Genomic DNA, 23,716 nt, shown 5'->3' with positions numbered 1-23,716 from the left:
GTCACAGAGTCAGGAAGCCAAGCCGTTTAAGCCAGAAACTGTAAAGAAGGATGGAACATCAGCCCTTGAGACAGCAGATCTTCCCTGAGAGGAAGTTTCCAAGGAGCACTGGCAACCAACCTTACCAGGTCTGCGTACCAAGACCAGAGAGGCCAGTCTGGAGCCACCAGAATGACCGGAATCCCTTCCACTTCTATCCTGCGTAGAAGCCTTGGCAGGAGTTTCAGCAGAGGAAAGGCATAAATCAGCCGATACTGACACCAAGGAGCCACTAGTGCGTCTGTGGCATTGGCAAGAGGATCCCGAGACCTGGCTATGAACCGCTGAACCTTTTTGTTGAGACGAGAAGCAAACAGATCGAACTTGAGTGCCCGCCACCAGACACACAGGAGATGAAACACCCCCGGGTGCAGAGACCATTCGCCTTGATCCAACACCTGATGACTCAGGTAATCCGCCTTCCAGTTCTCCACACCTGGGATGTGCACAGCAGAGAGGGCTGGAACAAACTTTTCCACCCAAGCCAGAATCTCAGCCACCTCCCTGGCCATCAAGACACTCTTGGTGCCCCCTTGATGATTAATGTAAGCCACAGTCGTGGCATTGTCCGATTTAATCTGAACCGGACAATCTCGCAGACAATTCATCCATTGGCTCAGACAAAGCTTTATTGCTCTGAGCTCCGAAACATCAATTGGTAGTTTGGTTCTTCCACTGTCCAGGTTCCCTGGGCACAAAGCTTTCTCAGCACCCCGTCCCAGCCTGATAGGCTGGCATCCGTGGTCACCATCGTCCAAAACAACGGCAGAAAAGACTTGCCCTGGCATAGTGCTGGTGACTAAAGCCACCAAACACGGCAGACTTTGTGTTGTTGCTCAACCATATCAAATTGTCCAAGGATTTCGGATCCTTTTTCCATTTGACAAGAATCTGCCTTTGCAAAGGTCTCATGTGGAACTGAGCAAATGGAATCGCCTCAAAGGCCGATACCATCAGACCCAAAGCCCGCATGCAAGTCCACGGAGAGGACAGATTGTTTGCCAACAGCAACTGAATCGCCCCCTACAACTTTTGCAGCTTGTCCAAGGGAAGAAAGACCCTCGCCAAAGTGGAATCCAGAGTCAGGCCCATATAATCCAGTCTCAAGGAAGGTATCAGGGCGGATTTCTTGAAATGGATATTCCACCGAACTCTTGCAGGGTTCTGACAGTGATCGACAAATCGCCCAACAGGGCTAAAAGAGAGTCCGCTCTCAATAGGAGATCGTACAGATACCCCAGTACCACAAGCCCCCGTTGGTGCAGTAATGCCAACACCGGGGCCAGTACCTTGGTCAAAACCCTGGAGCGGAGGCAAGACCAAAGGGTAACGCCACAAATTGATAATGCTCCTCTGCTACAGCAAAGAGAAAAAACTTCTGATGCCCAGCGAAGATAGGGATGTGTATATATGCGTCCTTGATATCTATGGAGGCCAAGAAGTCTCCCTGGTGTAAGGTCGCCACTACCGTGTAGATGGATTCCATCCGAAACTTCTGTACCCGCACAAAGCGGTTCAGTGCCTTAAGATCCAGCATTGGAAGCACCTTGCCCTCTTTTATGGGCACAGTAAACAGGTTTGAATAAAACCCTTGAAAGCATTCCTGACAGGGAACCGGTACAATCACTCCTTGTGCGATCTTGTACCGCCACTCATAGATCCCTTAACCAGTCGGGAGAGAGATGAAGAATGGACGGTAAAGACCTGTCCGACGGTCGAGACCGGAATTCGATCTTGTACCCTGATCGGATCAGTTCGTAAACCCATTTGTCCTAAATCAAGGAAGTCCACGGTTCCAGAAAGAAGCCCCCCTACCCCAGAAGCGGTTGAGGGCACCCCTTCATGCAGACGAGGATTAGTCTTCAGATCTGGACTGGCTGGTCTTTGATATACCTGATCATGACTTCTTGGAACCCCCAGAAGACCTGAACGGCTTTCCTTTTTTTTGCGATCTGGAGGTACAAAAAAGTCGCCTGTGAGCAGTGAAGAAAGGCACCCGTCTATGGCGTGGCGCCTTGCCCTTAGAGGATTGAGGAAGAAGAGTACTCTTTCCACCTGTAAAGGCCCCTTTCACACGAACGGTTAGATATCAGCTTTTAGCTGAGGATAGATGAAGTTATCTACCGCAGCTAAACTGAGACAATGCTTTCCTATGACCCTATTCACACACAACGTTTAGCAGCGGTTTAATTTCATATGATTTTGTACGTTTAGAAAAAATTTATTTTACTTTGTCCAGGACTAATTTTTGGTAATCGCAGTGCCCTTCGATTGGTGCAGAACACAATCGTTGGTAATCGCAGTGCACTTTTTCAAATGCGGCTAGCAACGGCAACAAAAGAAAGAACAACAGGAAGCACATCAGAATTTTACAAGGTATACCTGGGAATGACACAGGAAGTTGAACAAGGGAGTGTATAGAGATGCAATGGCAGCCCGTGATATCTCTCATGAGGCCATAATAGTCTTGGTGCACGACCGGCCAGAGATTTGGGACCCTGAATGCCCAGGATACTCCAACAGAGTCTTGAAGAGGTTGAAATGGGAGGAAGTGTACCAATTTCTGACTTCAAACTGGGAAAACATGTTTGCATTTGAACAGGAGAACTGAGGTGAGTACATTGATGGATGTGTTGGGGTGCAGGGGTATACATACATGGGATCAGTTGCCTATAGCAACCATACCTTAAAAATAGCAAATGCAGTTTTCTAGGGTAAATAGTTTGCTTTTGGTCAATTATTTGTGCTCCATCCATTATGTTTGTCATCTGTTCAATTTTTTTTTCAATGGAATATATTTCAGGAAAAGGAGATTGGTATAAGATGGAGGTCCCTCCGTGACCGCTACAAGAAGGAACTCAATGAAGAGAGGTCTGCCGAGAAAAGTGGAGCACCTTCAACGTGTCATAGGCCTAACCCTCATGCAGAGGCTTTGTCATTTTTGAGGCGCACCAATGAAATGCGACCGTAAGTTTAATTTGTCTTTTTTCTTTTATCCAAGAAGCTGCAGAAAGTGTTAATTTTTTTTAAAAAATATTTGAATGCTATTTTTTAACTAGAACCATCTCATGCGTTCCCACTAGAGCAAGGCATGGAAGTATTTCATCAGACAATGGAATTGAAGCTGAAGCAAACCAAGAGACAAATGCAGAACCAGTTTCTATGGATGAAAGTCAACCACCCACTCAAGCACCTGTGGTGTGTTTCTTTCACAGTGTCACGTATTGTCATATCACAACATCCATCTACAAACCACTTATTGTTGACACCTATAAAAAATGGCAGATGGTGTAAGTGCAGTGACATATTTTGTAGAAAAGCTCATCTGTATTCTCATTGTTCTTACAGGAAAATATTGATAGGAGAATCCAGTCAGGTTCCACCACCCGTTGAACACGTCGTACTCAGCAAGAGCCCCCTTTTGAAGGATATTTTGATCGCTTACTTGAAGAAATGAGAAACCATTCTCAAGCCTCTACCTCAAAAGATGATGATGAATTCCTCAAGATCGCGGACCCTGATGTGATGATTTGCAGAATGTTACTGTCTGTATTCAGGGAGGTCCCTCTTGATAAGCGTACTGACGTCAAGGGTGATATATATGCATATATTATGTATATAGTTTCTGCTTGCAATGCAACGCCCATTTCGTAGATTTCAGCCATGGGGATTGGGTTTTCATACACCAAGTGGCTCTTTTACAAAATCACTGCCCGTCCATTACTGTGTTGTGAGTCACTTTGGTTGGGGGGCTTGTGGAACCCAGATTGCTTTGGGGGAGGTTGGGAGACTACTTGTCCAGCTTCTCCTGTTCCTTGTATGTGTAAGTCACTCTGTGTCTATTAGGGGCACAGGATGACCAAGAACCCCAGTCGGGTCTGCATTAATCAGACTCGCTGTACAACCCCACTGGACTCAGCCTTTTGTTTTACCCCGGTTATCCTGGGTTCCATATGTGTGGTTTGTGTTGAAAGAGTGAAGGGCCTCTTTCACTTGGGACAATGATATTTCTGAAAGGTGTCCCTCAGGAAATATATGAAGATACAGTATATTGCAGATTGCTAGGATATTGCAAAGGTGCTTCAGACCCTTGCTAGTGGGGTGGGGGTTTGTTATTGTTGAATACCTGCATTCCATTGTTCTTTTGTTCCTGTCTGCCTTGAGTAAGTTTATTATGGGACATTAATGTTTGTGTGTATTGGTTCTTAGGGGGAGGGGTTGACAGAGTGTATATTTTCTTTGTGCATGTGTTTCAAAAAACAGTTCATTCTGGTTTCACTCCAAAACTTGTACTGTCAAGTTATTGGGGTAACTATAGCCAGATTCATGGATCCCGTGTTCCAGATTGCTTAGGAAGCAGCTTCTTGGACGAGATACCCCGTCTGGGTGTCCTTTTCCATCACAATTACTATAACAGTACACCTGTCATGAGCCCTTACTCAGGGATCCCCACCAATGTACACATCTTTCCAATCTCATCAGGGTTTACAAAGAATGTATGAGCAGCCAAATCCCTGTCCTCCACCCTCCACTTTATCTTCCCAATCTGAATCATCCATAGATGTGGGCAGGGAACCAAGCCATTCTTCCCTGCATTCTCCTTACCCGCTTTATGAAAGTTTGTAGTTTTGTTGACAGCTTTTAATTAGTTATTTCTATGGCTATTTTATTTTTATATTGTGGTTTAATCAGACTGATACCTCTGCTGTAATCAGATATATCCAAACTCTTGCTGATTCTTATGTATCCTATCCTCACTAAAGGCAGGTTTTCTATCGTGGCATGGTCAAATTGCTTCAATTTTACCTTCTCAACCCCCCCTTTATGTCCTCAGCTCCAGCCATCTTGTCTGCACACTGCCTGTTAAACCAGAATGTGTCCAGGTAAGATGAATGCCAGTATACTTTTTACAGATCCTGATAAATCTTGCCAAACCAAATCCATTTTTTTATTTTTGGAAATGAAGTGGAGGAGATGAAGGAGAGGTTACCAACACAAAATCACACCACACAATTTAATAATGCATCTTATATGGGGACATGTCTCAGATGGAGGTTGGGCACACTTTGAAGTTTGTGCGTTTCAGAACCCAATTTTTTTTGTTATAGAAATATTCGTGGCCACTGTATACACAATACTACACAGTAGTACAGTTGTGATTTATGCAAGGGGTTTATTGCGACTCATGATATCACACCTGCAATATGGAGTCAAACAAAATATTATAGATGTAGAACCCTCCTAGATAGGTGCTAGAAAGAGAGGATAGTTTGTTCTGCCTGTTTAACAGGGGAGTGCCAGGTAAACCATAGTCTGCTCCATCTGCTTATCAGCCGGTTCTGTAGTTCTGCCTGTTGCATGTGTCCATGTGTGATTTATCTGGTCTGAGGGAGTGTCCACACTGTATCCAATAGGGGAGCCTGCTGGACAGTGGAGGAAACCCAGCCAGTGACACAGATGACTATCCCAGTGGGCTGGCACAAGCAGTGGTGAATCCTGGGATATGTTATAAAAGCCAAGGGCACATGTGACAGGGTGTCTTTGGCCGGGAAGCCAGGTCCCAGGAGGAGGGTGACAGCTGTCTCTCCTCCTGTCTGTATGGAAGGTGGTCACAGGCGGTCGGTCTTGTGAGACAGAAGTGTGGTGCTGAGCCAGGAGGTCCAGTGGATGCTGACAAGCGGAGTTGAAGGCAGAGCAACCTTGGGAAAAACAGTGTCCATGAGTACCGGGAAGCTTGCCGGGGGTCTGCCCAGGAAGGGGACCACTCCAGTGGAGAGTCAGTGAACAGGAGCCAGCACACACAGCAAGTGAGAAAGGGGGTGCCAAGTTCGGACCCTGAAGAGAAACTATAACAGAATCATATTCTTTATCTTCACTTCAGTGGCAAGGTGAAGCAGCGGCCTTGCCGCACACTACAGCTAGTTGTCCTCAGATTTGTGCATAGTTCATAGTCGGAGTATCCCACTCATCCCTTCTCCCACCCCAGTTCTAAATAAAACACAAAAACCAAATCCCCTGGATTGTTCATTGTCTGGGCCAAGCATCTAAAGTTATATGTTTCCATAGACTGTTGCTACAGGTAACCCAGGGGAATCCAGAAAGTGCAATTCTCAGCAGTCCTCTAGGGGGCAGTGCTACATATACTTGAAACTGAAAACCTTTTTTTTTTTTTTTTTACATGCAAGCATCAGAGTTTTGTATTTTGAAGACCTAAGGTCTTCTTTCTTTCTTTGGTTAACAAGTTTGATACTTGTTTACATAAAGCAAACATAAAAATAAATCCTATATAATTGGACAGAGGTGTTGGCTCTTTGTTATGTTATTAAGAAATTTAATAATGGAATAATATCTACAGAAATGTAACTACAAAGTAAACATGGTAAAAATTATAAAATGGTACAACAGTGATAACTGCAAGTTTACAACAGGCACTGAACAAAACACACAGGAAATGGGTGGGCAGAAATGCACTATGGGTAGTCAAGGGACAAAAAAATAAACATAGTTGCTATGGAAATTGGTGGTCCTCTTCACCATCAGAATGCAAGGACACTGATCCATTAGGATGGGGAACGTCCATGGCGGCCATATCTGCCTCAATAAATTGGGGGTACCCACTGGCCGCTGCTTCACCCCGGCACTGAAGTGAAGATAGAATAAATGTTCCTGCTTGTGTAAAACCCTCCTAGATAGGTGCTAGGAAAAAGCATTTGGGCTGCTCCATCTGCTTATCAGGGGAGCCTGATGAGTAGTTTTGCCTGTTACATGTGTCCATGTGTGATTCACTTGGTCTGAGGGAGTGTCCCCACTGTATCCAATAGGGGAGCCTGTTGGACAGTGGAGGAAACCCAGCTAGTGACACACAGGCTTTTGTGGCTGTCCCAGTGGGAGGGCACAACAGCCGTGCATCGTGTGATAGGTCATAAAAGCCGGGGACGTATGTAACAGGAGGTCTTTGGGCGGGTAGCCAGGTCCCAGGAGGAGAGCGACGGCTGTCTCTCCTCCTGTCAGCAAGGAAGGTGGTCACAAGCAGTCGGCCTGGTGGGCCAGAGTGTGGTGCTGAGCTAAGAGGTCCAGGATACTGACAGTGGAGCAAAAGACAGATTGACCGGAGGAAAAACAGTGTCCATGAGTACCCGGGTGCTTGCCAGGGGTCTGCCTAGGAAGGGGACCACTCCAGTGAGGTCAATGGTCAGAAGCTAGCACATACAACAAGTGAGAAGGGGGTGCTAAGTTATACCCTGAAGAGTACTTAAGAAATAGTTCACCCTTTAGATCTTCACTTCAGTAGCAGGGTGAAGCAGTGGCCTTGCCGCACTCTTTACAGTTAGTGTCCTCAGCAATTGTGCATAGTTCATAGTTGTAGTATCCCACTCATCCCTTCTCCCATTCTAATTGAAATAAAACACAAAAACCAACTTTCATGGACTGATCCTTGTCTGAACTTAAAACTTTAAGTACTAAGTTACCACCACCAGTTGCTTATAGTAACCCAGGGGAACCCGTTTCAGCAGCTCCTACGGGGGCAGTGCTACACCTGTAATGTATCTTCAGGGTATATACATTGGCAACCCCTTTCACTCTCACTGTGTGTGCTGACACCTGTCCACTGACTAACACTGGAAGTGGTCCCCTTCCTAAGTTACCATCACCAGTTGCTTATAGTGACCCAGGGGAACCCATTTCAGCAGCTCCTACGGGGGAAGTGCTACACTTGTCATGTATCTTCAGGGTGTGTGCTGACACCCGTCCACTGACTATCCCTGGAGTGGTCCCCTTCCTGGGCAGACCCATGAACAAGTTCCACTGTACTCACGGACACTGTTTTTCCACAGTCTCTGTTGTCTCCAACTCCACCAGTCAGCTTCCCCCGGACCTCTGGTTCAGCTCTACACCCTGGCTCACCAGGCCGACTGCCTGTGACCACCATCCAAAGCTACAGAAGGAAAAACAGCCGTCACCCTCCTTCTGGGACCTGACTTCCCGCCCAAAGACCTCCTGCCACATGTGCTCCTGGCTTTTATACCCCATCCCATGATGCACCACTCTGTGTGCCAAACCCATGGGATGGTATGAAAGCCTGTGTGTCAGTGGCTGGGCTTCCTCCACTGTCCAACGTGCCTCTCCATTGGACACAGTGGGGACACTCTCTCAGCCCACATGAATCACACATAAACACATGCAACAGACCTGACTAGCAGATTCCACTCCCTGATAAGCAGAGAGTTCCAATGCTTTTACCTGCTGCCTTCCTGTTAAGCAGAAAAAGCCAAAACCACATCTGCTATCTATCACCTGTCCAGGAAGGTGCTACATCTATAAACTCTTATGAAACAAAAAAAAAAACACACACACACACACACAATTTTTGACATACAAATTCAGACACATTTTTGGTTATTCCTAGATTTAGATGTTTCCAAAATCAATAAACAAAAATAATTTTAACAGATTTCAACGAAATTCATTACAAACGAATTCCAACTTTTCAAACTCAGATCAGTTAAAAAAAGCGATCGACCGATGCAAATTCTGTGTGAAGAAATAGCTGGCTGTTAAACAGCAAGCCGGGAAGCCAGCCAACCGCATCCTTACCAACCATGAATCATCAACTGTCAGCGGGCTTCCCCACTGACAGAGGAATGTAAAGAAAAAAATGCCGGCATTGCCTGGAAATAGAAAAAAAAAAAGTGTGGTTCCTGACCCCCCCCCCCCCCCCGTCCAAGCCAGACCCTTTGGGGGACCAAACTGTAAAAAAAACAAAAAAAACAAACCAGTGTGGGTTCTCCCCCAAAATCCATACCAGACCCTTTATCCCGGCATGAAGACTGGCAGGTAAGGATAAGTCCACAAGATGGAACTGACCATTATAGGAAATCCCAATTCGCCATGACTGGGGGAATGCGGGTCACATTTCATCAACACATTTATAACAACCAGATCTGTAAGTGTTTGTGAAATCTTCCCACACAAAATGTACTCAGCCAATGAAAGGTAAGGACTCCATTTTTATTTTTCTCCTGAATCGATGACCAACACGGGACAACACTTCATCCATGTCTTTGGTGATCAGACTTTACTGACGAACAATTCCCTCACTCAGGACAGGAATACGGCTTCTCACCCGTGTGCAATATCTGATGTGTGGAAAGATATGACTTGCGTGAAAAACCTTTCCCGCACTCAGAACAAGAATACCGCTTCTCACCAGTGTGCAATCTCTGATGTTTGGAAAGAGTGGACTTCTCTGAAAAACATTTCCCGCACTCAAGACAGGAATACGGCTTCTCCCCCGTGTGCAATCTCTGATGTGTGAAAAGATGTGACTTACGTGAAAAACATTTCCCCTAACTCAAGACAGGAATACGGCTTTCCCCCTGTGTAAAATCTCTGATGTGTGGAAAGATTGGACTTCTGTAGAAAACATTTCTTGCAATCATGACAGGAATACAGCTTCTCACCGGTGTGAGATCTTTTATGCACATTAAAATTGTATTTAAAACGGAAACACTTCCCGCACTCAGTACAGGAGAACCTCTTATCTGTTGGAAGGACGGCACCGTCCCTCACAGTCTAAGGTTCCTCAGGATAAGAGGAATACGATGGTCCGGCACCGTCCCTCACAGTCTGAGGTTCCTCAGGATAAGAGGAATACGATGGTCCGGCACTGTCCCTCACAGTCTGAGGTTCCTCAGGATATGAGGAATATGATGGTCCGGCACCGTCCCTCACAGTCTGAGGTTCCTCAAGAGAAGAGGAATACGATGCCTCTTCCTGATTGGCTGGGAGGAGAGTCAGTGTGACAATAGGGAATATTCATTCGCTATTGTCACACAACTGGGTGGGCTCAGGGCGCAGTGCTCTGTGCCCAGAGCCCACCCTTTTTTGAAACATATTAGAGCCTCTGGCTTTACTCACATGCTTCAGAAAAAAGAAAATCTCCTATTGGAATCCATGAGTTCAGCGCCCTGCATGCAGATTAGGGGGCCGAGCGCATGGATGGGGGGGGGGGGGCAGCGCCCCTGCACCCCCAATGGACGGGCCGCCCCTGCTCCTCAGGACAGAAAAGAAGACAAAGGTAGGCGACTGCACCAAACTTTGATAAAATGCTGCAATGCACATCGATCACCCAGAGAGCAGAGTCCTCTCCATATGTTTTCCTTTTGGTTACTCCCTAGCAACCCGCATGGCTTCTGCTCCCTTCTGCTGACCTCAAGCCAAACATACTCATGTGTCCCAGACCTCTTCCACAGGGCAATCAATGCATCTGCAGGGCGACCCGGATCCCAGAGGCAGGAACACAACTGCTATATCTGGGCTGGGTGTGCTTAGGAGACATGTGCAGAATGGAAACATTTGTTTCGTTTCGGATAGATTTGTTATGTTACTAATTTTGTATCATTATGGAATTCGTTTAGTTTGGTTTTGGAATTTGTTTACTTTTGTTTAGTTTTCAATAAAAATGGATTTTTGTAAAATCTTACCGTAAAATCCTTTTCTCTTAAGCTCATTGACAGACGTAGTCCTCGTTGATACTAACAACTCGGGTTATGCTGCCCTCTACAGGAGTAGGACTAGACAGGAAAGAAAACATTCTGGCCACACCTTAGGGGCAGTCCCAGAGGGTATATCCTCTCTCTCTCTGCTACAGCTAATCAGTTATGTCACAAAGCAGTGTTTAGAGAATTTAACCCAACCCAACTCAAAACAGAGGGGCGGGTACTACGTCTGTCAATGAGCTTAAGAGAAAAGGATTTTACGGTAAGATTTTACAAAAATCCATTTTTCTCTGTCGCTCATTGACAGACGTAGTCCTCGTTGATACTAACAACTCGGGACGTCCCAAAGCAGTACCACAAATGAGGGGTGGGAAAATGGAAAACAAAAATCCAATCTAGAAGGCCCAACCGGTGCCAACTAGAAGTTCTCAAGGCTCATCGATCAAAGATGAGACTCAACAGAAATTCCAACAGAAAAAAACCCTCGAGGTAGACCACCGGTCTCCTCAAATTGCGGCCTGCAAAACCTTGCGGCCAAATGAGGCATCCGCCGATGCTATCACATCAACTTTAAAAAATTTTGTAAAGGTATGTACCGACGACCAAGTGGCCGCCTTACATACCTGGACCACAGACGCCTGATGGCGGAAGGCCCAGGAAGTAATGAGCGCTCGAGTGGAGTGCGCCTTAACAGGGAACGGAGGATTCCGTCCCCTAATAGAATAAGCCTGTACCACCGTCTGTCTAATCCATTTGGGGATAGTTGCGGCAGATGCAGGCAACCCCTTTCTGGGGCCATCCGTGATCACAAAAAGTGAATCCGTCTTACGCAACGATTCCGTCGCCTTCAGGTATACCCTGATTGCCCGAACCACATCTAAGGAATGCAATGCATGTTCCCGATGATGATTGGGCTGAGGACACAAGGAAGGTAGCACAATATCTTCATTCAGATGAAAGTCTGAAACCACCTTTGGAAGAAAGGATGACTTCGGATGAAGAACTACCTTATCCCTATGAACCACTAAATATGGGGACTGGCATGATAATGCAGCCAGTTCTGACACCCTGCGTGCAGAAGTGATAGCCACCAAGAAGGCCACCTTATGGGATAAAGTAAGCAAGGGAATCTCCCTGATGTTTTCAAAGGGAGGTTTCTGCAGAACCGACAAAACCAAATTAAGATCCCAGGGCGGTAAGGGCGCGCGGACTGGTGGAGCCAGGTGCCGCACCCCCTGAATGAAATTCCGCACCAAGGAATGAGTAGCCAAGGGCTTCTGAAAGAAGATTGCTAATGATGAAACCTGACCCTTGATGGTGCTCAAGGATAGTTTCTGATCAAACCCCTTTTGCAGAAAAGCCAATATTCGGGTCACCGAATAGGTACGTGGAGGAAATCCCAAAGATTCGCACCACGCGATATAAGTCTTCCATGTGCGATAATAGACCTTGCTGGAAGTCGCTTTCCTTGCCTTAATTAGAGTAGGAATAACTGAAGCTGACAACCCTCTGTCCTTCAGTATCTGGGTCTCAATGGCCAGGCCATTAAAACCAGCGACTGTAAAGCACAATGGAAGATCGGTCCTTGAGACCGCAGACCCTCCCTGAGAGGAAGTCTCCAAGGAGCGTTCGCGACTAGCATGTCCAAGTCGGCCTGACCGGCTTGACGAGGCTAGCCTAGAATTTCCAGGATAACTGGAGTTCCCTCCATCTCCATCCTGCGGAGAAATCTCAGCAGCAATCTGAGAGGAGGGAATACCTCTAATAGCTGACACTGCCTTTACAGGCCGTTCAGCGCGTCTGCTGCGTCCGCTGGAGGATCGTGGGCGCACGTTACCAATCTCCGCGCCTCCGGGATGCTCTGAAGAAGACACAGATGGTAAAATCCTTGGTGATTGACTTAAGTCATCACCCTGATATTGCCTGACTGGATCCGAACCAGGCTGCCCTAGAGCTACCTGGCCCAGGCAATCCGACAAAGTCTGATCGTTCTCTGTTCCCACACATTTATCAGACACCTGATTCCTATCAGGAGTGATGATTTCTCCTGGTTGAACATTAGAGACCAAAGTCACCCGGCTAGAGGCTCCTTGGTCTGTCTGCTCAACCGGATCCGATTCCTGTGGGGAACTGAGACTAATCTTTGGAAAAGGTAAAGAAAATGATCTGTTCAGGGAACGGTAACTACCGCTCCCTGTAGTACTAAAATGTTGGAAGGGAAGAATCGCACCGGTAGCAATGATCGATGCTCGATCTAGTGCTCTGAATACCGGTGAAGACGTCCCCCCACCCTCAAGCCGGGTGGGGGCGCACCTTCAGGCTGTGTAAGCCTTAGCTTCAGGTTTGGCTGAGTCGGTCTTTTGTTTGTCCGACCAGCGCTTCTTGAACCCTCCTAGAGGGGTTTTGCCCTTCCCGCTTGCTCCAGCAGAGCGAACGAACCCTTTATGGGCGGCAAAGAAAGGTCCACGCTTGTTACGAGGTCCTTTAGCTTTAGCAGCCTGTGGCAAAAAAGTGCTTTTGCCCCCAGTGGCATCCTTAATGATCTCATCTAGGGTGGCCCCAAATAGACGATTCCCCTGAAAGGGGAGATTCGCCAAGGTCTTTTTGAAACCTAGGTCCGCATTTTAACCACAGCACACGTCTGAGGATTACCGCTGACATAGATGCATGCCCTCCACAACTAGTGCGTCCACCAATGCTTCTTCTTGTGCTATGGCGGAAGCATGAACGTCCTCCTCACTGTCTGAGGGAACTTTACCTGAGACAACAGCCCCTGCAGAGGGACCTGCAGCTGCAATGACCATCTCAGAATCTGAATCTGAAGTCTCAGATGATATAGGGGTAGGCGGGGGTCGCTTTCTTGACCACCGTTCCTGACAGGCCGTCTCCACCCGAGCCACCAAAGACTCCAAAACTGCTGTAAATGCATCCATACTCTGTGCACTGGCGGGTCCCGCGGCCCCCTCGAGGGAAACAGGTGGGGGTACCTGTGTGGCAGGGTCCATGATAATTCCAGATATTACCCGGAAAAAATCAATTGCCCAAAAAAATAAAACCTTTTTTTTTTTTTTCACACCCCCAGCGCCACAATGCCCCTCAGTGTTACCTGCTTAGGGACCCCTACAGAGCGAGAGAGAGAGATAGACCCCAAGGCTCACCACTTGATGCTCAGAGTTTCAAATGCAACTTGTTTCAGCACTGTCTAGAACAGACAGGAAGTCTTTTGGCTGGCTTCCCGGGTACAAAGGAGGCGGCTCCGCCCCTCTGCACGCTTTCTGGCGCCTCCCCTAGCTCCACGAGGTGTTTGGGTCACCTCAAACATGGCCGCCCCCATGCTGGAGACACGAGGCTACGCTAATATGGCGGCCTCGTGCGATCTGCCAGACAATGGCGGCGGCCTGTACAGGATAACGGCGTGTCTCCTGCGGGAGAATCTCAGCCCCACAAACCTTCACCCTAATGGTGATCAGCCTGGCCGGCGGTACCGGACCCTGGCGGGCCATATGCGGTCCGTGGGCCGTCGGAAGGCATCTGCCTTTGCTGGAGGAATGCGATCTGGACTGCAGTATACATGTTTAGCCATCGCCCTGTGAACACTTCTGACAGGTAGGATACCTTATACTATCACAGTAATATTCTAGTACTGCCACTGACTTCAGTCATCTTTACAGTTTTGAAATGACATTAGATTGTCAGCTCCCAAACCAAGCCTCCTGGTTTCATGTTCACAAAAATCACACTCAAATAGGGGGATCTGTGACATGTTATAGGATAGAGGGGAGATCCATCCTTACCATTTCAGAGAGGGGCCCGCGTTCACCACAAACCCATCAGGGGGAAAAGGGGGAACATACTACTCACCATACCGGAACCAGGCGGGCGCCAACTCCTGACAGTACCCCTCTCCACCGGGGTGGGAGGGCTGTCGACCAATACGGACGCCGTGACTCATGGTCATTGGCGTTTAAGCGAGACGTTGAAATCGCAGGGCCAGTCCCCGTCCAGTGGGACTATGTCGCGGCCGACCCAGCACGGAGCTATGGCCTGCACGCGCTCGTAGGCTGAACTGGGGTGACCACTGGATCTCAACATCCAGCCCGTCGCCCAGTTCCAGCTTTCTTGCTTGAAGATCTCACAGGAACACTGGAGAAAAAAGCTGTCTAAAAAATCTTTCTGAGAAAAAAAATCCTGCCAGGACCGAAGATCCTAGCAAGGCATCTAGGTCCTTACTCCTAACTAGACAGAAAAAAACTGATTTGCTGTAGCAGAGAGAGAGAGGATATACCCTCTGGGACTGCCCCTAAGGTGTGGCCAGAATGTTTTCTTTCCTGTCTAGTCCTACTCCTGTAGAGGGCAGCATAACCCGAGTTGTTAGTATCAACGAGGACTACGTCTGTCAATGAGCGACAGAGAAATTTATTTTTGTATTCTGTAAAATTTGTTTAGTTTATTAATCTAATGAATTCAAATTTTTCAGAACGATCGTAATTCCACTAATTCGACTAATTCGAATTCTGTGTGAAGAATAGCGCGTTGTTAAAAACAGGGGGCTGGGAAGCCGGCCGCCGGCATCCTTAACAACCGATGACTCATCAGCTGTCAGCGGGCTTCCCCACTGACAGATGAATGGAAATAAAAGAATGCCGGCATTGCCCAGTAATAGAAAAATGTTAAAAAAGGAATGACGTGGGGTCCCCTTCCCCCCCAGTCTATACCAGGACCACGCCAAACTGTAAAAAAATAAATGGCGTGGGGTCCCCCAAAATCCATATCAGACCTTTACCTGAGCATGCAGTTCTGAAGGTCAGGAAAGGGGGGATAAGCAAGCGCCCCCCCTTCTAATCCATACCAGACCACATGCCCTTAACATGGGGGGGTGATTTGGGGCACCTCTTCCCCCCAACCCCAAAGCACCTTGTCTCCATGTTGGCTTGTTGTAATATGAAAGCCCTTTTTATCAAGGGGTCCCCCCAGATCCCGCCCCCCCATGTGAATGAGTATCAGGACCATAGTACCTGTACCTATTCACCAAAGCGTCAAAAAGTAATAAAAACATACACACAATTTTTGAAAAATCCTTTATTATAAAATAAAAACCAGCGTCCCCCGATGTAGATCCGTCACCAATCACAACACCCGCCGCACCCGAAAAAATAAATTAAAAAAGACGCTCTCACCATCATGGAGGCCCTCTGCTTACTGCAGGCTCCCCATTTCACATCTTTTATATAGGTAAGGGGTGGGGCCACCTGTCTACATCACCTGGTGGCCGCCCCTTCTGACGTCAGGAACCCAGCATGCAGAGGTACATGGCGTCAGAAGGGGGCAGTGCCACCAGGTGAAATAGACCGGTGACCCCGCCCCTTACCTATGTAAGAAATGTTAAATGGAGGAGGAGCCTGCAGTAGTTATTTTTTTAATAAAGGATTTTTCAAAAATTATGTGTGTGTTTTTATTCGTTTTTGACACTTTTTTGCGAATAGGTACAGGTGCTATGGTCCCGATACTCATTCACATGGGGGGGCGGGGGGTATCTGGGGGCCCCTTGATAAAAGGGGCTTTCATATTATGAACAGCCCCCTGCCTGCAGACCCCCACAAGCACAGGCCATCAACATGGGGACAAGGTGCTTTGGGTGGGGTGGGAAGGGGTGGGGGGGCAGAGCTTCCCCATAGCACCCACCCCCCCATGTTGAGGACATGTGGCCTGGTATGGTTAAGGAGGAGGGGGCCCTCTCTCGTCCCTTCCACTTTCCGGACCTGCCAGGCTGCATGCCGGGATAAAGGGTCTGGTATGGATTTTAGGGGAGAACCCACGCTATTTTTTTTTATTTTCTTTAATTTTGGCCCCAAAGGGCCTGGTATGGACTGGGGGGGGGGGGGGGACCACGCCGTTTTTTCTATTGCTGGGCAATGCCGGAATTCATTTCTTTACTTTCATCTGTCAGTGGGGAAGCCCGCTGACAGCTGATGAGTCCTGGTTGGTAAGGATGCGGGCGGCCGGCTTCCGGGCTTGCTGCTAAACAACCAGCTATTTCTTCACACAGAATTTGCATCAGTCGATCGTTTCTTGACTGATCCGAATTCGAATCGTTCTGAAAATTTGGAATTCATTAGAAAATGAATAAACAAAACAAATTTTAACAGATTTCAACTAAATTTATTACAATTTCATTTGGAGATTTGGATACATCCAAATCTAGGAATAACCAAAAATTTGTCCGGATTTGTATTTGCACCGAAACTAATTTCACGTGTCTAACACTTAATGGCCACCCGCTAACAGCTGGGCTCCCAGCCAATGCAAATGGCCGCCGATGGCAGGGCCCACTCTCCAGGCATGGATGGGGTCTTATGGGGGAGGAAGGTCTTATGGGGGAGGAACGAGGGCGGGGCTACCCAAACATATGCTGCCATGGGCATCTGTCAGGAAAGCACATTATGGCCACTAGATGGAACTGACCATTATAGGAAATCCCAATTCACCATGACTGGGGGAATGCGGGTCACATTTCATCAACACATTTTTACCAACCTGATCTGTAAGAGTTTGTGAAATCTTCCCGCACAAAATGTACTCAGCCAATAAAAGGTAAGGACTCCATTTTTATTTTTCTCCTGCTATCAATGGCCAACACGGGACAACACTTCATCCATGTCTCTGGTGATCCCTGATCTCCTTATGAACTGTTTCTTACATGATGAAGATCAGCCATGGAGTATATCTGAGGTGTATATCAGGGTGTGCTTCTTCCCCACATGTCCACCAACATTCATATAGAAGACATTTCCCACACTCAAGGCACTAATACACCTCCAGGGTTGCTTGGGACCCCTGATGTACAGAAAGACAGGACTTCAGGGAGGAACAATTCCCTCACTCAGGACAGGAAAGTGGCTTCTCCCCTGTGTGAGATCTCTGATGTCTGGAAAGAGTGGACTTCCGTGAAAAACATTTCCCACACTCAGGACAGGAATACGGCTTCTCACCGGTGTGCAATCTCTGATGTCTGGAAAGATGGTACTTCACTGAAAAACATTTCCCGCACTCAGGACAGGAATACGGCTTCTCACCGGTGTGCGATATCTGATGTCTGGAAAGTGCGGACGTCTCTGAAAAACATTTCCCACACTCAGGACAAAAATACGGCTTCTCACCAGTGTGCAATCTCTGATGTTTGGAAAGATCAGACTTCTGTGAAAAACATTTCCCACACTCAGAACAGAAATATGGCTTTTCCCCCCTGTGAAATCTCTGATGTATGGAAAGATTGGACTTGGCTGAAAAATATTTCCCGCACTCAGGACAGGAATACGGCTTCTCACCAGTGTGAGATCTCTGATGTCTGGAAAGAGTGGACTTCTGTGAAAAACATTTCCCACACTCAGAACAGGAATACGGCTTCTCACCAGTGTGCAATCTCTGATGTCTGGAAAGATGGTACTTCACTGAAAAACATTTCCCGCACTCAGGACAGGAATACGGCTTCTCACCGGTGTGCGATATCTGATGTCTGGAAAGTGCGGACGTCTCTGAAAAACATTTCCCACACTCAGGACAGGAATACGGCTTCTCACCAGTGTGCAATCTCTGATGTTTGGAAAGATCAGACTTCTGTGAAAAACATTTCCCACACTCAGAACAGAAATATGGCTTTTCCCCCCTGTGAAATCTCTGATGTATGGAAAGATTGGACTTCACTGAAAAATATTTCCCGCACTCAGGACAGGAATACGGCTTCTCCCCTGTGTGAGATCTCTGATGTGTGGAAAGATGGGACTTCTCTGAAAAACATTTCCCGCACTCAGGACAGGAATACGGCTTCTCACCCATGTGCAATCTCTGATGTGTGGAAAGATAGGACTTGCATGAAAAACATTTCCCGCACTCAGAACAAGAATACAGCTTCTCACCAGTGTGCAATCTCTGATGTTTGTAAAGATTGGACTTCTGTGAATAACATTTCCCGCACTCAGGACAGGAATACGGTGGTCCAGCACTGTCCCTCACAGTGTGAGGTTCCTCAGGATATGAGGAATACGATGGTCCGGCACTGTCCCTCACAGTCTGAGGTTCCTCAGGATAAGAGGAATACAATGGTCCATCTACACTGTGTGGTGTCGGATGGACATTTGAGGTCGCCGGGTCTTCTCCTGGACTATACTGTGTGATGTCCTCATCTTCTACTTTACAGTCTGGAGACAAAGTGAGACAATCCACTGAGGTTTTCTTCATCTCCCGTCCATGTACTAAAATAGAAATACAAAGATTATTACTAGACATCAGCAGATTGGTTCCCCTAAACCAGGACTCCGCCCACATCAGGCAGCTTTGTCTCTGAGGATCTTACAATTCCCCCTTCAAGGTAACCAGTAAATGGTTCCTCTGATCTCCTACCAGTTCATTTCTTTATTCATGGACCTTAGTCAGAGAGTGAGGAAACAACGAGAACTGTCTTTTATAGGAGTGACAGTGATGAGGGGATTATAGGACGAGTGTCCCCTCCCCCTCTATCACTCATTGCCATCTTCCCTGCACAAGAAGTCCTGCACTTCCTTATTTAGTCATGAATAACAGCGGGACTGAGCCCCACCAGAGGTCAGAGAGTGAGGATGAAGACTGAACTGATTCTGAAGACCTCCATCATTGGGTTATTGACTACTCCCCAAATATCACTTTCTGTTTAAGGTTCCAAAGTTTGAGGATGTTATCACATTATTATCAACATGTACTGTAAATGTCTGTCCTCCAATCAAATCAGATATAAAATGTCCAGCTGGTAGAAAATGGGTGCAAAAGAAGTAAGGCCTATGTAATGTACAACTTATTATATAGGATACAAAAGTTAGGACTATACAGTATCGGAATTATGTACAACATAAAGTATATAGTGCAGGGGTCAGGAGTATGTAATGTACAACATAGAGTATATAGTGCAGGGGTCAGGAGTATGTAATGTACAACATAGAGTATATGGTGCAGGGGTCATGAGTATGTAATGTACAACATAGAGTATATAGTGCAAGAGTATGTAATGTACAACATAGAGTATATAGTGCAGGGGTCAGGGGTATGTAATGTACAACATAGAGTATATAATGCAGGGGTCAGGAGTATGTAATGTACAACATAGAATATATAGTGCAGGGGTCATGAGTATGTAATGCACAACATAGAGTATATGGTGCAGGAGTATGTAATGTACAACATAGAGTATATGGTGCAGGGGTCAGGAGTATGTAAAGTACAACATAGAGTATATAGTGCAGGGGTCAGGAGTATGTAGTGTACAACATAGAGTATATAGTGCAGGGGTCAGGAGTATGTAATGTACAACATAGAGTATATAGTGCAGGGATCAGGAGTATGTAATGTACAACATAGAGTATATAGTGCAGGGATCAGGAATATGTAATGTACAACATAGATTATATAGTACAGGGATCAGGAGTATGTAATGTACAACATAGAGTATATAGTGCAGGGGTCAGGAGTGTGTAATGTACAACATAGAGTATATAGTGCAGGGGTCAGGAGTATGTAATGTACAACATTGAGTATATAGTGCGGGGGCCAGGACTCATAATATTGGTATTCAGGAATCAGTGCAAGCTTAAACGTTTACATGCTGCCTCCCATCTCCTGAGACTGCACTCAGTGAAGTGGTTCTGAGACTATACGGACATATCCCTCCACCCGACACAGCCAGCAGATATCAAAGCAAGTAAATCTGGGAAAATTGCGGTCAGAGATCTTGCTAGACCTAGGCACTCTGGACCAATCAGAGAGCAGTATGGGTGGAGGAATGTATTTAGTGTTAATGACCCACCTGTGCTGATCTCTATAGGAGTGTCCTCCTCTATAAATGTCCCTCTTATTCCATCCTCCTCCATAGACTGCCGATTATCCCTCACATACGTGTCTTCTTCTTCTGCTTTAACATCAACTTTTATATCTATCAGATCTTCACCCTAAAAAAAATGAGAATGAGAGAAAAATCATCTGTAAAATATAAGCTCACATAAAATAATCCACACACCATCTCCACAAGTCCATGTTCTAGATTCTCCATCGCACCAACCTTGTAACAGTGAGGGATGGTGTGACCTTCCTGTGTGGAATCGCGGGAATACAGAGGACGGGGACATCTCTCTGGTGGGTTCCTGGTATTAGGTGTCTCCATCATATCCTTGTGTCCTTCTGAAAACTCCTCCATCACTCCATACTCCTCATCCTCCTCTTTATACTCTTTTTTAACATCAATATTTTCATCCCCGAGGTTTCCACTCTGAATATAAAATAAAACATTCATTGTAACAAACATGCTGTGTATAAATTATAACTACTAATAATTGTCAATCATCTACCTGAGTACACTGCTGGGGTATAAGATTAATACTTCTAAGATCGAGGATCTTTCTATCATCATTCCTCCCACAACTCTGGGCACCTTACAATCCGCTTACTCGTATCACTAGTGTACCTGTTCCCTCAAATACCTCGTTATTCATGTGACACCTTCTCCTCATTATACTAAGCTAACCATCCTTCTTTATGTCAAGACATCCATTTATCCCTGAAACAATGGGATGCTTACTGTATAATATCTCCTGGCTAGGCACGGTAAATGTCCTCAAAATGTGGTTCCTCCCCAAACTGCTGTACCTATTGGAGACTCTCCCGGGCCAAGTCCCTCTTTCTTGGCTGAAATTGCTGCAAAGTACCTTTGTTACATTTATATGGCACCATAAGTCCCATCGCATAGCACAATCCACTTTGCTTTGGCTGAGATCTAGGGGCGGTCTGGGAGCACCGACCTGTTAACCACTTCCCATCCGGGCCAATTCTGGCATTTCTCTCCTACATGTAAAAATCATCATTTATTTGCCAATTTTTTGTAAAATATATAAGATGATGTTACGCTGAGTAGTTAGATATCAAACACATGTGTCATGCTTTAGAATTGCACCCATTCGTGAAATGCCTCACATGTGTGGTATATACGACATCGTACATATATATATGCGGGTGCAGCCTACGTATGCGTTTGCTTTTGCATGCAAGCACAAGAGGACAGGAGTGCTTTAAAAACTTTTTTATTATTATTAATTTATTTATTTTTTTTATTTTTTTTTTGTACACCAACTCTATTTTTTTGATCACTTTTATTCTTATTACAATAAATGTCATCCCTTGTAATAGGAATAAGGCGTGACAGGTCCTCTTTATGGATAAATCTGGGGTCACGTAGACCCCAGATATCTCTTCTACCCTGGAAAGCATGAGATAAAAAAAACATTGATCTCTGCTTTCCAGGATGAAAAACTGGCAGTGTTTACATCTGACAGCACCGGAAGTGATGTCATAATGTTGCTTTTGGCCTCCCAGGATTATAGAGATGGCCGGGGACCATCCATTCTATGATCAGCTCTATGGCACTGGAGGGCAGCAGGAGAGGGGGAGGACATCCCCTCACGCAGCCTGTAAATCAAACGGCTCATGACCAGCTAGGGCTTCTACAAGATAGGGAATTGCTGGCAGAAAAGAAAGATATCTGGATGATGCCTGCAGCTGCACCCATCATCCAGATATCACCACTTCAAGTCCAGGATGTCATATGACGGCCTTCCGGTGGGAAGTGGTTAAATTATTATTATGCCTCCCACCTCCACACTTTCATGTCCTGGTCTGTCCATCACCCACCCAGTTGCTGGTCTGAAATAGAATTTGGGCTTATCTACCCCACTCACCCATGCCCTTTATTATGGTCAGCTGACTCCAGGATGTTCTCTCCACTGAAACAATCCTCCTCCCCTATGCTATTTATGTTGTCCATATGGAAAAAATGTTGCACACGGTATTTTCTTTCTTCACCATCTTCTCTCCTGCTTACCTTTTTATATAATCCTTCAATTCCAGACTCCCTGTCCTATGGAAGGATCCTGCCCTGGGCCGAAGCCAATAGATTTCAGTTACGTCACTTTAAACAAACATGTATACCGAGGGCTGAGGGCACAGATCATAGATGGATTCATGGGAAGACCAGGACAAACCTATGCAGCTGTCAAAATACACTTTGTATAGTGCAAGATACAGGCGTACACAAAACAAAAGACCACGCTAGGCGCCCCCAGTGGTCACTAGAAGGAGAATTATCTGCAGGACTGTGAAAACAACAGCCAGGTCTATTAAGAGGAAAAGTCTCACAACAGATTATTACCCACAATGTGATGGATAAGAACAGCCAAGTTAATGAAAAAGCCAACAATACCTCTGCAAAAGGTCCCTGGGCATTAATGGAAGGGTCATCCAGCACTGCGGTGAGGGCTGATAGAGGGGCGCCAATCCAAAAGCCCTGGGAAATATGATACTGACACTCGGGGAACCAGGCTGAGCACAGCAGCGCACTCGCATGACGTCAAGGTCAGCCAGTGGGCGGGAGCAGGAAGAACCAGAGGAAGCCTCTGAGTCTCAGCATGGAACACAAGCTTGTAAAGTTACTGTGATGACGTGTTTCACACGCATGCGCTTTATCAAGTCATGGGGATAAAGACAACTGGAGTATTTAAGCTGTATGTGTCCCAATAGAGGGGCGGGAGTGGGCGGAGCTATGCAGATCTGGATGCCACTTAACCCATCCATGCTTATGGCTGCCATTGAGTCAGTTGCCATCAAATATAAACTCTACAGTATAATCACAAATGTACAAAATATCGTCATATCAATTAGAAAAAGAAAATAAAAAAAGGGGAATATTTGCCTGTATACTAGTGTGCATATTCTAAGAACTAATTCCTATTATAATAATAATAAATAATAAAATAATAAAATATTACTATTAATGTTAATATGTCTGTCAGAGACAACAATTATGCCACACAAAGTGGTAAAAAGAAGTTAATGGGATATGAGGATTATTATTAGACAATATTATGGATCTCTAAGTCCTCATTTAAGCCATATGGTGATAAGGAACCAAACTTATAAATCCAGAAGGTCTCCTTCCTACATAAGAGGGAGAACCTTTCATTATCAGTAGGTGAACCCTTGTGGATGGTCTCAATTGCCATGACCTCCAGATAAGCCATGTGCTTGTGATGTGTCTGGAGAAAGTGGCAGGGAACAGGGACCTTTTGCAGAGGTATTGTTGGCTTTTTAATTAACTTGACTGTTCTTAT

General features: G+C 46.1%; 2 protein-coding genes and 1 pseudogene across 3 annotated transcripts in view; 2 read left to right on the top strand and 1 right to left on the bottom strand.

The window, feature by feature from the left end:
• Positions 1-23,716, top strand: part of LOC309550692 (uncharacterized protein) — a 388,598-nt gene that overhangs the window by 281,736 nt on the left and 83,146 nt on the right. The gene's annotated exons all lie outside the window — the stretch shown is intronic.
• LOC309550706 (uncharacterized protein) overlaps positions 1-23,716 on the bottom strand; it is a 1,733,163-nt gene that overhangs the window by 1,707,109 nt on the left and 2,338 nt on the right. The window lies entirely within an intron of this gene.
• Positions 20,852-23,716, top strand: part of LOC309548708 — a 34,206-nt pseudogene continuing 31,341 nt past the window's right edge. The window contains exon 1 of the transcript in view: positions 20,852-20,909. The product of the transcript in view is annotated as an uncharacterized misc_RNA (transcript). The remainder of the gene's footprint in view (positions 20,910-23,716) is intronic.

Source organism: Pelophylax lessonae (assembly GCF_965119305.1).
Source record: "Pelophylax lessonae genome assembly, chromosome: 3".
In the NCBI taxonomy this organism is placed as follows: Eukaryota; Metazoa; Chordata; class Amphibia; order Anura; family Ranidae; genus Pelophylax; species Pelophylax lessonae.
The sequence above is the reverse complement of the archived record's forward strand: the minus strand, read 5'-3'. Positions and strand labels throughout refer to the sequence as shown.